Raw genomic sequence first — 14,898 nt, forward strand, 5'->3', positions numbered from 1 at the left:
GAGAACATGTCTTATGGCAGCAGCATCTATTATATTGATAGGAAACAGTTACCTTCGGCAGCTCTGGTTTCAAAGATATTTCAACAGATGGTGTTATTTTTAGGCTTTCTGTTGGAAAGATGTGTTTGCAGCTATCTTCAATAGGCACCTTCGAAAGTAACTACAAACTTGTAAATAGCCATTCATTGCAAGGCGCAAATGGTTTTTCCAAGGTAAGCAGTAATAGGTGTCTGCAGGTATTACCACAAATGACATCATAATGGATGGAAACAAAGAAGTTAAGACCAAAGTTGCAATGAGCTTTTCATAAAATCCAGTCCTTGTTTCCAAGTCCAAAAATTGAAGGGAGATAAAAAAAAAATCATGTCAAAAAAGAATTCATGGATGGTACAAATAAGATGAGCTAAATCGCTTAGTATACGTTCAATTAAGAAAAATGGGGGAAATAACTGATAAATGCTTATTTTCCTTATAGGTGGAAATATAACTGGCATAAAAAAATCTTAAGTAGGCACAAAACTGATGAATTCTATTAGTTTTCCACCTTTGCCACATAAATCAAGAAGAGGTTTTGCATGAACTGATGATAATGAACCTGCTCTGTGAGAAATGGTGCAAATACAGAGTTCAATAAATAATAGCACAACTTGTAATCCAGTTGCATAGCCTGGATCATCTACAGATATAGTAAAGATAAAGAGGCCATATTTCACATGTGTATGTAGTAATAAATAGAACAAATACAAACTGTATACTGTAATACTGTTGAATAATTGCTCTTGCTGCACTTTGTCTTTTGCTGAAAGTCAATGGAGCATGTGAGCTCCTTGGCCAAATGATGGCCACTGCCAGCCGAATATGGCAGCAGTGCCATGAGTAGAAGGGCATTATGCCCTGTCATGTATAGTACTAGTAGATGGTACTTCTACTCATTACATATTGTACTCTAGTTGAGCTCTATAAAGAGTAGATGAGCAGCAACAGCACGCGCGCGTGTGTGTGTGCGTGCTGTGCTGTGCTCATCTACTACCTCTGCCTGTGTGTGTATGAGTGTGCTGTGAGGTGTGAGTTTAGAACTCACCTTGGCAATTGCCAACATATACAATGGACAAAAAGGCTACTGAACCTTAAATATAGGAACATGAAAAGAGTTATAATGGCTAATGTTATTCAATCATAAACTGCATGATTCAACTAAAACTGGCAAGTCCAAATACAACATTATTTACCCTCCAAGTAAGTAGACGTATGCCCAATGGCATTGCAATGAATCCAAAAATGAGATAGCACGATTTAAGCACTATGACATTCAACACAAATGGCTGGCCTTCTCCTTGAAGCATGACTCCATTAGATATCTATCAATTGAAAGAAACAAGTCAAAAGAAGTTATAATAGGAGGGCATTTGTCTTTGAGTCTAAATGATATCAAGTATTGATAAATGAGGATAATGTGACCAACCTTGATTAAAAAACAAGAAGCTGGTCCTAAGACTTAGATTACAGGAATCAGGATTTAGAATCTACTCATCCAAGCAGCCGCATCAAATTCTACCTAAAATCTAGTTTTTTAAAAGCAAAAGCAAAATCCAGCTTTTGAGAATCTGGAATCTAATCCAAACGGGACCGTAATTTGTTTGCTTGTCAGTCTAAGCAAGCTAGTACAAAAGTTATGTTTAGTTGGCTGTACAATTTGTTATGATAATTTTGTACAAGTCACAGGTGAAATTTACCATTCAATTTTCTCTTCCATCCTCTCCACGCTTGCCGAGCCAAGTGTCGCCGCTGCTCGTGGGGACCATCTTGCCCTACTGTCTAGCTGTACCGGTAGCGCCGCCTATGCGTGGGGGCCTGCACCACGCCATCTGAGCCGCTACGCGCCCATCTACTAGCGCTGCTCCCCCTGCCCGCGCCGCCTCCAGCCCGCAGCCATCTCATCTTTCTATGCTCTCGCATAGAGGGAGCAGAGTGGAGGTAGCAGCCACCGAGGGGAGATAGAAGAGGTAAGGAAGGAAGAGAGGAAGAGGAGGTTTAGATGGGTGGACGGGAGAGATGAGGAGAAGCGATAAGGCAAAAGATAAGAGAGAGAGAGGAGAGTTGTTTGAACTAGCGTTTGTATCAGGTGAAATTTTTTCAAAGACTTATGTCTGAACCTGTAAATAAATTTATAAGGGCGAAGCACGAGGTGACTCGTCCATGGAAATAGCCCCTTGTTTCCAAGGGCGAACGACTCTATGGTCCAACCTAGAAAATGGTTATTTGTATGTGCGGTAGATTCACTCATCTGCGCCTGCAAATGTGGCCAACTTTTAGGGATGGCTCGTCTCCTGATCCGCTCCTGGAAATGCATTTTCAGGATAGACCAGTTGATACAATAGTTGCCTGAGTTATTAGAGGTGGCTGACCTTTTGGTCCGCTCGTAGGAAAAAAGAGCTCGTCCCTACAAAACTTTTTGTGTAGTAGTGCTGACTGCCGATTTTTTTTCGAACGCCGACGTTGCGAAGGATGTAGCCACGAGACACTGGGTTGTCGACCAGTGTAACCAAATGTACTTGTATTCTGCATTGCACAACTTCGTTACCAGTGCAATCAAGGCCAAGGTGAGGATGCCTGCTGGAATGCAGCATCTCAAGTTCTTAATTCTTAAGGCTCGTTTAGTAGGATTGTGGCTGCTCTAGTGGAGCAATTTTTCTGGTAGAGCTGAAGCTGGTTTGGAAAGTGTTTGGCAAAACGGTTTCTTAATGGTAATATGGGTAATTTTATGATCAATTAATACTTGGAGAGGGAGGAAAAGTCGGTGAAACCACTTTTTTGGTTCCTTCTCTTTAGTGTAAGCCATTTTGTGACTTTTCCCGAACTTCGGTGGTGAAACCATTTTAAGGTTGCTCCTTTGGTAGGCTTAACTAAAAATTGGTGGAGAAGCACTTTAAAAAGCCCTACCAAAGGAACCCTTATAATTTTGTAATGCGTGGATGTATTTGGCGCAACAAAGAAGACACGCATCGAAGCGGGGAGGATGATGATGGCGCGAGTCGACGAACGGACGCTGGCAGGGTATAGATGGAAGCTAGAATGATGGCAATGGGCATCAAATTACATTTAAGTTCAGCATATCATCCACAAACTGATGGACAAATTGTGGAGTTACGAGTACATTCCGACTTGTCTTGCGTAGTCGCGATTGCTTATCTTAATTTTTTCTTTTGTAGACAACTGATGAAGTAGTTGAAGATGTTGAGGCGGCTGCTGATGCAGTGTTTGACGCCGCTGAAATGACTGTCAACAACGTAGTCGAGACAGCGGAAGCAGCAGCTGGCAATGCAGATGTCATGACGGAGATGGCTGCCAGTGACGTAGCCATGGCGTCGAAGACAGTGACCCATCATGCGGTTGTCGAAATGGAGGTGGTGACTGATAGTGTGGCTGGTTTGGCAGAGACGAACATGAGTGAGGTGGTAAAAACACCAGAGGCAGTGTCAGACGCCACGCTGCCTGAAGCTTCTGTTGGCGGTGAGTACGCGAGTAGTAGTAGAAGTTGCGCGGCCGCCGTTGCTGAACTAATTGCTGCAGGTATTGGCGACAATCTGGAGAATCCGCCACCTGCCCCAATGAATATACCAGCCCCCAGCATCGTGCCGAAGCCCTTGATGGGGAAACGTTCCCTGGTCCCTCGTCGGTCGACCAAGTGAGTACCCTCGCAATTGCTGAGTATTGGTTTGATGTCGAGTAGTTTTTCTCTGACTCTTATGTCTTGTTGTGTGCAGGACATCTTCAAATGTTGACCCTAGAGCGGTGAGCACCGAAACAGCTGCTGATGGCGGAGGCCACTCAACCGCGGAGCCCGCTTCTGCGCCTGTTATCGGGCTGTCAGAGGAGAACCCAGCGCCCGCCGCGGATCCCAGTGCTACATCTCTAGCGGCTGCTTTATTGCAGGATGTGGTCGGCGCTCTTCAAGATGCGGCGCCGGTAGTCTCCCAGACTTCTACTCCCGAGCTGTTGCCTGAAGCCACATCGGCTGAAGGACCTTCTACAGCAGACATTTTGGACGCCCTTCCTGTCAGTGCTGCGAGTACTGAAGCCCCCGAGCTTGAGGCTGCGCGTGCCCTTGAGTCCGTTGGGGTGGCTACGGAGACATTGTCTAAGGTGGGGCCATCATTTAGTCAGGAACTAGTCTTGGAGCCCAGTGCGAGGACTGATTCCGCGGCTGAAGATCCGATGCCGCAGAGGGAGGTCAAGGCTTTCGAGAGCCCCTTGTTTGATCCGCAGGCTATATCCTCTGTTTTTGAGGCAAATCAGCGTTTGTTGACGTATACCAAGGTGAGTTTTGAACTCAGCCGACATCTTCCTCTATTTTGAGTTGAAAAATCCGCTTTAGAGTACTGATTTCTCTGTACTCAGGATCTGTTTGAGAAGTCTCGCCAGAATGTACAACTTCTGCAGGAGCAAAATGAGGCTGCGCGCTGCGTTGTGCTTCTGGAGAAGGAGATTAGCGAGGAGCGCCGGCGGACTTCGGAATTCATGAAGAAGTATGATGGTGCCATGGTGTCGTTCGAAGTTGAACGACGGGAGTATGAAGGAGAGAAAGCGCGCGTTGTTGCGCGTAATAAGTCATTGCACCGGAAAGTCGATGGTGAGTACTCATGTTTGCGATCCATAGCTTGTATGTTGTATGTAGCCTGCTTCTTGACCGCCCATTGCTTTGGTGCAGAGTTGAAAAGCCAGGAGACTTTGCTGAAAAACACGATCACCGATTGGAAGAACGCGTACTGCCGGCAGTTGGAGGAGCTTGAAGAACTCAAGGCTCGGCTGGAGAAGGTGGAGCATGACTTGGAGAAGGAATCCAAGATGCGCCAAGATGGTGAGGTCGGTCTAGTCAGGGCTATGACCACCATCAAGGAGCTTTCAGACGCGGCACAACTCGTGGCGAACCTAGTGGAGCCCCCTGCGGACGGAGTAGAGCCTCGTCCTTTGATCGACAGGATCAGGGATGCGCCGGGGAAGATAACCAGCTTGATCCAGGGCATGGCGAAATCCATATCCAAGCAGCTTTTAGGATTCATCAAGTCCTTCTATCCCAAAGCAGATCTTTCCCTGGTTGCGGAAGGTGTTGCTGCAGATTGTTCGGACGAGACGTATAAGCAATACTTGGAGGAGTTAGACCCCATAGCCGAGGAGGTAGCCAAGTTCGTTAACTTGCAGTAGTCTTAGGCTCCCTTCGGTTGTAATCGCTCCTGAACTTGTGTCTCTGTACAATGATCTTTTGGGAGAATTTTGCCTTTGTATTTCCCACTAGTTCTCTTGTGAGAGTACTTTCTTCTGCTGACTTGATCAGGAATCGCATCTTTGAGTTGTTATCGTACTCGATTGATGAGTGGTCTGCAGAAGTTATCGCTTGTTTCTCGTAGTCCACGTAGTCATCCCTTTGCTCATGCATTATTGTGGAAGATTTGCTCATGCATTATTCTCGTAGTCCAAGTATTCCAAAGAAAATTTTTACTTCTCAGCCTATTCAGAGCAGGAATTCAGAATTTGCTCATCAATTGCAGCAACAACAAAGATTGGTAGCAAAAGGACCCAAGTTGTCTTTTCCTGAGTTTGATGGCTCAGATCCTGATGGATGGATCAGAAAGGCTGAAAAATACTTTGAGTTGGTTGGGGTACCAAATGAAAGTAGGGTCCAAGTTGCTGTCATGTACATTGTTGGGAAAGCAGAATTTTGGTGGAGGGGTACTGGATGTAATGCTTCTGCTGTCCTATGGCACCAATTTTGCAGGATGATAGGTGATAGGTTTAATGAGGAATCACCTTATGAAGTCATTGCAAGATTTCATGGCCTGAAGCAAAATGGGACTGTTTAGGAATACATAACCAAATTTGAAGAACTCATGGGCTTGGTTAAAAGAGATAACCCATCTTTGCATGATTCTTACTTTATCAGCAGTTTTGTGTCCGGGCTTCAGGAACCTATTCAACACCATCTTCAGTGTCACAAGCCTACAAATCTCACTACTGCTTTTTGGTATGCTAGAAGGTTGGAACAAGCCCACCCACAAGTTAGGAAGCTTCCACAATTCCATCCAACTTACAAACCCCAGAGAAATTGGCAAAAGGACACCAAAGAGAAAGAGCAAATTCCAAACAACATAGCTGAACTTAGAGCCGCAGGCAAGTGCTTTACATGCAAGGAACCATGGGTCCCTGGTCATGCCAAAGTGTGCAAAGGTAAAACACTCTTTTCAGTAGTATTGGTGGAAAAAGAGGGCCAAGAGAAAGTGGAACTTGTGGAAGATGGCAACACAACTGATGATGGTGAATATCATGATGCTGAAACTATCCCAACAGTGCAAATATCCATGCATGCTCTCACTGGAATATATTCGCAAGCCAAAACATTCACTTTAAGGTTGAAGTTTGGAAACGCTTATGCTACTGCTTTGGTAGACAGTGGCAGTGATCTCTTTTATTAATACTAAATTTGCCCTGAAACTTTCTGCCAATTTATGAAATTGAAAAAGTGAAGGTGGCAGCAGCTAATGGTACTGAAATGTTGAGTTCTTCTGCTTGCTTAGCTTGTCCCTATTCAATTCAAGGCTACACCTTCAAATCTGATTTAAGATTATTAGAAGTCAAAGGATTTGATGTGGTTTTGGGAGCTGACTGGATATATGCTCATAGTCCAGTTGGATTGGACTTAAAAAGATGGGAGTTCTCCATAACAAGAGAGGGCAAAGAAATCATTACATTTACTAATGAAAGTGCTTCTCATGGTTGTCAATTGATCAGCATAAGGAAACTATGCAATTTGCACAAGAAGAAAGCAGTGGGAGCTGTGCTGGTATTAAACAACACCAAAGATAATGACAGCAACCATTCAGTTTCAGTTCCAGCCAAAATTCAAGAGGTTTTGGATGAATTTAAGGATGTTTTCATTGAGCCAAAGGAGCTGCCACCAGAAAGAGGTGTGGACCATTCCATACCATTGCTTGATGAGACCAAAACTATGAATCAAAGACCCTACAAACTACCACATCACTAGAAAAATGCAATGGAAGCACTCATTCAGCATTTATTGGAAGCTCATATGATCAGACCTAGTGTCAGCCCCTACTCATCCCCTGTTATCTTGGTGAAAAAGAAGGATGGCACTTGGAGACTATGTGTGGGCTTTAGGCAACTCAACTCCAATACAGTGAAAAATAAATATCCAATACCTATCATTGAAGACCTTTTGGAAGCTGATGCTAGTGGCACTGGCATTGGGGCTGTGTTGATGCAGAATGGCAGGCCTCTCTCTTTTCTTAGCAAGACTCTGGGACCTAAAAGCTGCAGCTTTGTTCACATATGAAAAGGAAGCAATGGCTATTTTGGAGGCTTTAAAGAAATGGAAGCATTATTTGGCCAGCACTTCTGTGATTATCAGAACTGATCAACAAAGCTTGAAGTATATTCATGAGCAAAGATTACTTGCGGGAATTCAGCACAAGTTACTAGTCAAATTGCTGGGTTACAACTATACGATTGAATATAAAAAAGGCAAGGAAAATCGAGTAGCTGATGCTTTATCCAGAGTTGACTTTAGTCCATCAATCAATGCCATTTCTATGGTCATACCAGCTTGGGTGGAACAAGTCATTGACAGTTACAAGGATGATCCTAATTGCTTGGACTTGATAACAAAACTGAGTTTGGACAGTCAGGCTGTCCCACACTACTCATTAACAAGTGGGGTGTTGATATATAAGGGCAAAGTGGTAATTGGCCAACATGACTCCTTGAGGACTCAACTATTGGAAAATTTTCATAAGTCAGCCTTGGGAGGTCATTCAGGTGAAAGGGCTACTTATCAACGGCTGAAGCTGGTATTTTATTGGCCTAAGCTCAACAAAGCTGTCAAAGACTATGTCAAAGCTTGTCCTATCTGTCAAAAGAATAAGAGTGAACACACCCCTTGCCCACGATTGTTGGAACAACTCCCAGTACCAGATATGGCTTGGACACACATATCCATGGACTTCATTGAAGGCTTACAAAAATCAAAAGGTAAAGATGTCATAGTAGTGGTGGTTGATAGATTCACAAAGTACTCCCATTTTTTACCCTTGAGTCATCCATTCACTGTTACTGACGTCATTCCCATAGTACTTGATAATGTGTTCAAGTTGCATGGACAACCAATGGTTATGGTGACTGATAGATAGAATCTTCACAAGTCACATTTGGCATTCACTTTTCAAATCAATGGGCATCAAATTACATTTAAGTTCAGCATATCATCCACAAACTGATGGACAAACTGAAAGAGTAAATCAGTGCTTGGAAAACTATCTTAGGTGCATGTGTTTCACTGCTCCTAGAAGGTGGTTCTATTGGCTCTCATCAGCTGAGTGGTGGTACAATACATCTTATCACACATCTCTCAACATGACTCCCTTCCAAGCTTTGTATGGCTTTCCTCCTCCAATGGTGGCAGAAGTTGTTTTGCCAGATTGCCCCAATGACAATGCTCCATCAGGAGGCTACTCCATCAGACTACTCCATCAGGATACTGAAGCCTTCTGACTACTCCATTCGCCATTCAGAGTACTTCTCTGTAAAAACTGAATCGCTATGTAATAGCTAACAGGGGTTGAACCGGGTCATTATCGAAGAACACAGACCCTAGTTTATCCCTCGAGTAGCAGTAGTTCTAGCCGCCGCTGTGGCTGGCTTACTATGTAACTGAAGATTCCTCCTGTAAGTGAAAGAGCTGCTCTCCCTCGTCAGTTTCCCCTTTCCCCTTTTGAATCTGCCTGCGTTCTTGCTGTTCTTGCTGTTTCTTTTGCTTCTATCTTCGATCCCATTCAATTGGTAGCAGAGCCATCGATCCTTGACCCAAATCCCACCCATCCCACCCAAATTTCAACCAAATCCCAACCATCCAACCCAAATTCAGGCCAACACCCAATCTTTCCCTACACAATCGGTAAATTTACTCGGGCTAGGGTTCCGAGACAGTGTTCTTGTGTAAAATTCCGGAACCCCGAGTGAAATTTCATCGAGGAGGCGTTGGAGGAAGGTTACTCTTTGGTTTGGGTTGCAAGGCCTGTCCTTGTGTAAAATCCCTCGGCCAAATCCGTAACCTTGGCGGCGATGACATTCTTGGTGGATCTATTTGGGGAGAGCATTTGCTTGAACTGAATTCACCAAGCAGGAGAAGATGGTGCTTAAGGACAATTTTATTCACAAGCAAGAGGATCAGAACAAGACATTGGAGTCCTCCCTTGATAAAATCTTGTCAAGTTTAAGCATGCTGACAACTGAGGGAGACCCTTCCTGCACAGAAGATAAAGGATCTAATTACAAAGGTAAAAATGCTTCTCCATCTCCTCAAATGGTGGCTAACAAATCTGTTCACATGGGCAACAATTTTATGACAAGTCAGCAGCACTTTTACACCCCACCACCTGAAGGAACAACTCAAATGCGTCAATTTGATAATATTGTTTGGCCAACAATGGGTCAGAAAGGGGTAGCTGATCCTGTGGATGCTGATTGTCCTTGGACAGAAACAGAGCTGCAGGAATTTTACAATCAAGCTAATATTCCTTTTGATGCTGAACAAGATCAAAATCACTATGAGACTTTTCCCACACAGCAGCAAGCCCCACATCAATGCCAGTTTGGCCAAATTCCAATTTCGGCAAACACCTACAATCAGCAGCAGCACTCTACATCTCATTCCCCCTTTGTTAATCAGCTACACATGCAACAAAAGTTAATAGCTAATGGTCCAAAGCTTGCTTTCCCTGAGTTTGATGGAACTGATCCTGATGGCTGGATTAGGAAATCTGAAAAATATTTTGGGCTGGTGGGAATTCCAAATGAACACAGAGTTCAAATTGCTATTATGTATATGGTGGGCAGAGCTGAATTTTGGTGGAGAGGAACTGGCTGCAACGCAAATACACTACTTTGGCACCATTTTTGTAGGATGCTTAGTGACAGGTTTAATGAGGAGTCTTCTTATGAAGTGATTGCCAGGTTTCATGGTTTAAAGCATACCACCTCTGTCGAAGACTATGTTGCCAAGTTTCAAGAATTGATGGCATTAGTAAAAAGGGACAATCCTTCTCTTCTAGAGTTCTATTTCATTACAAGCTTTGTGTCAGGCTTACAAGAGCCAATTCAACACCACCTACAATGTCACAAGCCAACTTCATCGACCAATGCAATCTGGTATGCTAGGAGGCTGGAACAAGCTCATCCTCCAGTTAGGAAACAACAACCTTTCGGAGGCAACTTCAAACCACCAAGAGTTTGGACCAAGAATCCTAAAGATAAAGAAAGCGTTCAAAACAATATTGCTGGACTTAAGGCTGCTGGAAAATGTTTCAAGTGCAAAGAACCCTGGGTACCTGGCCATGCAAAAGTTTGTAAAGGCAAGCACATTTTCTCAGGGGTGTGGATGCAAAAAGATGGAAAAGAAGAAATGGCTTTAGTTGAAGATGGAGAAACTTCAGATGAAGGAGAATATCAAGATGCTGAACAAATCCCTACAGTTCAAATATCAATGCATGCTTTGACTGGTATATCTTCACAGGCAAGAACATTTACATTGAGACTGCAACTGGGGAGCGTTTTTGCTACTGCTTTGGTTGATAGTGGTAGTGATGTCTCTTTTGTTAATGCTAAATTTGCCCTGAAACAGAATCTGCCAATTTCAGAAATTGACAAGGTTAGGGTGGCAGCAGCCAGTGGTACTGAAATGTTGAGTTCTTCTGCTTGCATAGCATGTCCCTTTGGAGAGATTTTGTTGGTGATGTGGTATGAAAAATAATGCTCATGAAACTCTCCAGGAAACTCTCACTAAGAGTGGCCTAAGCCCATAAGCCCCTTTAAGAGGTGCTTACGAGGCATATTTACTGTGGGCCCCACCAGGAAAACAGCACTTTCCAACCCCTACCCCTCCACAACCCTATCCCGGACATTAATGATGGGCACATAGGTCATTAGCTACTACAGAGACTTAAGGCCCGTTTGGTTTCCCTGACTAAATTTTTAGTCCATGTCACATCAAATGTTTGGTTACTAATTAGGAGTATTAAACATAGACTAATTATAAAACTAATTGCATAAGTCGTGGCTGATTCACGAGACGAATCTATTAAGCCTAATTAGTTCATGTGTGGCGGATCCACTTCGAATTAGCTTGATTAAACATGATTAAGTCACCTAATATGCGACACTCATGCCTTAGCCAAGTTAACACGAAGTGCCGTCGGATTTCATCTGATTTAACCACTTGAACAGGACCGAGTTAGCAAACTCACACGAATGTGAGCAGTTCCAGAGAATACAACAAGTCCACTGAGTTAAACAATTGACCATTTAGTTCAACACTAAAATAAACATCAGAGTTTTGCAAGGTTCAAAGAAAAACAACAGGAGGTAAACAACAAGCGGAGGCTACTTCATCGGGGTCGGACATCCCTGGTGAGGCCAACCAGGACATCAGTGATCCCTCTCCTCGCCGTCCGAGGAGGGATCCCACTCAACCGTCCAACCCGGAGGGAGTTGGGGCGGCCAAGTGCCAACAGAGGAGGGCTCAAGAGCAGCAACTTCACCTGAAAAAAAGAAGAGCCACAATAAGGCGGAGCTACTAAGCTCAACAAGACTTAACCGACAGAGAGTAGAGCTACTCCACCATTCTAGACATGCAAGGCTCTTAGGCTGAGGGGTTTGTTTGCCAAAAGCACTAGGTGTATCCCTACTTTCGAGTTTTAGCTCAGGTTCTAAGTTCATTATCCGGTCTAAGTTTGCAACCTACTCTAAGCAAGCATAGAACCAATCAAAAGGTATGTACATCATCATCAAGACCATGTCATCATCAGATTCCTTTATTACTCAGGGTGACATAGCGATCAAGCAGTCTCAAACTGTGAGAGGCAGACGAATCGATTCGAGTTCTTTAACCATGCATGGTGAACCTAACCTCACGATATCCGCGCACCACCGAGGGGCGCTTCCTATGTCGGCCTTCCCCATCAGTCCCCTAACCCGTGTCGGGCCCATTTCCTTTGGTGCAATGTTCCACAGACCTGGCCTCTGCCGTTCTGTGACCACACTTGCCACCACGTGCGGCCGCAGGGGAACTCCGTTCCAAGGACAATGGGGCAACCGCTCACGTCTAGGTTCAATCCGGTACTCGGCTTCCTCATCCCATAATAAGTATGAGGTTAGTACTTTCAAACACTTGATCATGAACACCACCACTGTCGGGCCTTAGCAAGTTTCATAGACAGACGGGGCGATCAGCCAACCACCAAAGAGTTACCCAAAACCCTGCCCCGTCCATCGTCCTTATAGTTGCAACAGAAGGAAAACAACCAACTCCTACAACTCGCAAGTGACAGGAGATCACTCGGCTTTTACCGCTTCCTAGTTAAGCATGGCAACTACTCGGTCCAACAGCTAGTGTTCGAAACAGGGAACTAAGTCATGCATCTATGGTTCCAAACAACTCCTATACGTAAATGCACAAACAAGATAAAGAAGGCATGCGCAAGTTTGGTAAAACATAGGGGGTTCATGCATCCGGGGCTTGCCTTCAAGCGAGAAGGAAGGAGGCTGCTCTTCTGCTTGGGCGGCTTCGGCTTCTGGAGGTAGGGGCTCGGCTACACCTTTGTCTTCTGGCGCCGGGTGCAGCTCGTAGAAGCCGTCGGCGAGACGCAGCTCTACATGAATGCAATGCATGGGTTAGCATTTAGACGGTTATTTCAACAGCAATACTAGCAAGTTTTAGCCCAGAAACTTGCGGCAAGTTACGGGAAAAGTGGGGAGGTTTGCTTGAGTTGGTGGAGATCAAGATATGAGGGTCGGATGGACGAAACTTATGAGCTGACCCTTAGACTAGAGGAATAGATGTGCTGGGGTCCTCAGACTTAACGCAGAGAATACCCGAGATAGAGTTTTGGTTGGTGGGTGTCGCCGAAATCAAGGAGTCGATGTGACGTGGGAACACGATTTGGACAGGTTCGGGCCGCTAGATCGCGTAATACCCTACGTCTTGTGTGTTGTATGCTTGTACTCGATTGAACTTGTCTTGAGGGGATCCCTGCCCACCCCTATATATATCAGGGGAGCAGGGTGACAGGGTAGTTTTTGGTCCAAGCGTACTAGTCGGACAAGACTATAGAGTCCTACTCTAACTCGGCAGAGTAGTTTCCTTGTGTTCGGACTAGTCCTTCAGGGGTTCCGTGTAGTCTACGTTGCCCTGTAGCATAGTATTCATGTCCTGATACGTCTCGAGTACGTCCCCTTGAGTGGGTCCGTACAGACCTTCCGGTGGGCCCAGGGATGTATGGTTGACAGGCTGTACTCACGTCTTGACTGGCGGTCGAAGTCCAATGCAGTGATGCAGGTGACAAATCTGTTGGCGACAAGCTGGGGAAAATAAATCAGGTGTAAAATCTTATCAGACAAACTTGGAAGTGGTTTCTCTTTTACCTGCAATCAAGCTAGGATGAGTATGCGTGTGCACTCTTGTTGATGGATATGTGGCTGCTGGATGCAGATCAACATATGCGACCAGCAAGTCCCATATCATTAGAGCCTCTTTGATGAGGAGGGGTGCTGCAAGGGTATGGTCGATCAGGCAACAAATCTAAGCGTGTTCGGAAATTAGCGCAAGCGTGCTCTGCTGCTCTTGGACTACTCTGTGCTATACTGCCATTACTTAGTAGTGCTCTGCTCATGTATGCAACAACACAGGACGAACTAACAAACTTTCAGGCGTGTATCTCGCGTGAATGTGACCTTGTGCCCATGAAATGCGGTCTTACCAGTGGAAGGAGAACACCTAGTCCTAAGCAAGGATACCAGTCAAGCGTGCGTACTGTCTCAGAATGTCATTTCGGATATCTGTTCGTGGTGAATAAGTAGGAATTTCTGAAACTTAGCTCAACCAAAACCATTGCCAGCACTTTGTTTAAATTTTGACCATAGTTAAGCAGGATGGGATGCACAGTCAGCAGCTAGTTAGTGGCATCGACATCCACACTCAATTTCACCGATTACTGACAAGAACAGAAACTAACGCAATAGCTCAGGCTACAAGATGACCAGATTCCCCCAATCTTTAAACGGGAACAGGACGCGGTTTGTAAATAGCTACAAGAATAGTGAAAAGTGAAAACTACTGCTCAGCTCAAGGTTGCACAGGACCCCAAGCACACATACTGCAGGTAACCGGACTTGTTACAGAGTTGGTGGAAAGATAAATGTTGTATGTGGAGATCAACTGAAAGAGGTAGTTCTGGAGCAAAGCCTTCGGAAGGCTTCAGAATCATTCATCAGCATACATGACAAAACCTGCAAATACAACAAAATCAACGTTAGAAACTTATACAACCCTTTTTAAATGTAACGAAATAAAGCAACGGGATGTGTTGGTACTTACCCCACTGTGCCAAAGTTTGTCTAACCACATTCAGAGGAATAAAGTATGAGAAGCGCCCATCGCCACCATGTAGCACTCCAACACTATAGCCCCATCCATCAAAACATGGAGCTCCTGAACTTCCAGACTCAGAGGTAATATCAACTTCAGTCAATCTCATTGTGAAACCATAGGGATTGTCTCCAGATATATCAGGCATGGTTCTACCACGGTGTGAGATATGACCAAGGATAGCGGTCCGATGTCCAGAAATAGGCCAAGATAACATAACAACACACCTCAATGCCTTAGCAGATCTGTGGCTAAAAAGCACCGAATTGTGGGGTTCATTGCAATAATGCATCATTCGGCCTCTTGCCACCTGAAAGACAACATGAAGACACTTACTTATCTGTTAGGAAAAAAGATTGATCACTAGGCACTAAGGGTGCGCACAACATTGCATAAAAGATTCTCAATAC

At 44.6% G+C, this 14,898-nt stretch overlaps 1 protein-coding gene across 11 annotated transcripts in view; it reads right to left on the bottom strand.

The window, feature by feature from the left end:
* Nucleotides 1-13,938: 13,938 nt before the first annotated feature.
* The window catches only part of LOC117833457 (uncharacterized), a 46,028-nt gene continuing 45,068 nt past the window's right edge, over nt 13,939-14,898 (bottom strand). For all 11 annotated transcript variants that reach the window (XM_072295595.1, XM_072295594.1, XM_072295593.1 and 8 more), the window contains 2 exons: nt 14,438-14,798; nt 13,939-14,349 (listed from right to left, as the gene is read on the bottom strand). The gene's annotated coding sequence lies outside the window, so the exon portion shown is untranslated. The remainder of the gene's footprint in view (nt 14,350-14,437; nt 14,799-14,898) is intronic.

The sequence above is a fragment of the Setaria viridis genome, chromosome 8 (assembly GCF_005286985.2).
Source record: "Setaria viridis chromosome 8, Setaria_viridis_v4.0, whole genome shotgun sequence".
NCBI classification, from domain to species: domain Eukaryota; kingdom Viridiplantae; phylum Streptophyta; class Magnoliopsida; order Poales; family Poaceae; genus Setaria; species Setaria viridis.